The sequence below is a fragment of the Alligator sinensis genome, unplaced genomic scaffold, assembly GCF_000455745.1.
Source record: "Alligator sinensis unplaced genomic scaffold, ASM45574v1 scaffold104_1, whole genome shotgun sequence".
Taxonomy (NCBI): domain Eukaryota; kingdom Metazoa; phylum Chordata; order Crocodylia; family Alligatoridae; genus Alligator; species Alligator sinensis.
In genome coordinates this window covers 1,717,168-1,718,708 of record NW_005841867.1, presented here as the reverse complement: position 1 = coordinate 1,718,708, position 1,541 = coordinate 1,717,168, and positions in this window count along the sequence as shown.

Here is a 1,541-nt window from a genome sequence, read left to right as displayed (position 1 = left end):
GTAGGAGCCAGCACCACTTCTCTTGGAAGTTGGTCCCAGATCCTAGCCACCCTGACTGTGAAGTAGCGCCTCCTGATATTTAGCCTGTATCTGCCCTCTGCCAGCTTGTGACCGTTATTTCTAGTCACTCCTGGTAGTACTCAGGGGAACAGGGACTCCCCCAATGCCTGCTGGTCCCTTCTGACTAGTTTGTAACAGGCCACTAGATCCCCCCTCAGCCTTCTCTTGTGGAGGCTGAACAGGTTCAGGTCCCTTAGCCTCTCCTCGTACGGCCTGCCCTGCTGACCCCTAATCATGCGGGTGGCCCTCCTCTGGACCCTCTCCATGATGTCCACATCCCTCCTGAAGTGCGGTGCCCAGAACTGAATGCAGTACTCCAACTGTGGCCTGACCAGTGCCACATAGAGGGGAGGATCACCTCCTTGCACCTGCTCGAGATGCATCTGTGGATGCATGACAAGGTATGGTTGGCCTTCCTGACTGCGTCACCACACTGCCAAAATGAACATGGGCTGACTTCAATAATGATTCCAAGATCCTTTTCTGCCTCTGCACTGATGAGAAGGGAGTCCCCCAGCCTGTAGGTATGCTGCTGGTTCTTCCTCCCCAGGTGCAGTACCTTGCACTTGTCAGTGTTGAACCCCATCCTGTTCTCATCTGCCCACCCCTGTAACCTGTCTAGGTCTGATTGCAGCCTATTCCTCCCTTCTAGCGTGCCCACATCCCCCACATCTTAGCGTCATCAGCAAATTTGAATAGGGTGCTTTTTACACCCCCATCCAAGTCACTGATGAAGATGTTGAACAGCACAGGTCCGAGAACCGAGCCCTGGGGGACCCCACTGCCCACATCCCTCCAGGTCAAAAATGACCCATCCACCTTGAAAATGACCCGTCCATCAGACAGGTGCCAGAGCTTGGCACCAATAGCAGCCAGCAAGACACACCAGGAAGCCTGGGAGGCTTGCACTGGGCAGCTAGGTCTGATCCTTCCCTTCTGTGGAGCACTCGTGTCCCTGATGCCTAATGCAAGCCTCCCAGGCTGCCTGGCATATCTTGCCAGAGTTCAGCACCAGTGGCAACTGGCAAGATGCACTGGTCAGACCAAGAGGCTCGCACTAGGCAGCAGGGCCCGATCCTTGCTTGCATGGGGTGCTCATGTCCCTGGTGCCCACTGCATGTCCCTCCTTTCCTCCACCTGCCTGTGTCTGTGCTGGCTCAGGACTGACAGTCCAGAGCACCTGAGCACGTAGCAAATGCTGGCTTCTCTCTGTGAGGGAGGGCTAGTGGGGGGAAGCCCAAAGGCCCTTGGGATGCTGGCAAACTGACCTAAATTGAGTCAGGAGGTGATCTGTACTGAAGTTCAATAGGTTGATTTAACCTAAATTGGTTAAGCTGACACTATATCAATCCAGGTCTATCTTAGACTGGGATCTGCCATTTTTAAACCAGTCTATGCGCTCTGAACTTCTATTAAGCATGGACCAGTGGGATTAGGCAAATCTAAAGTTACAGTGTAACAGCTGCTGTGTACTTCCAAAC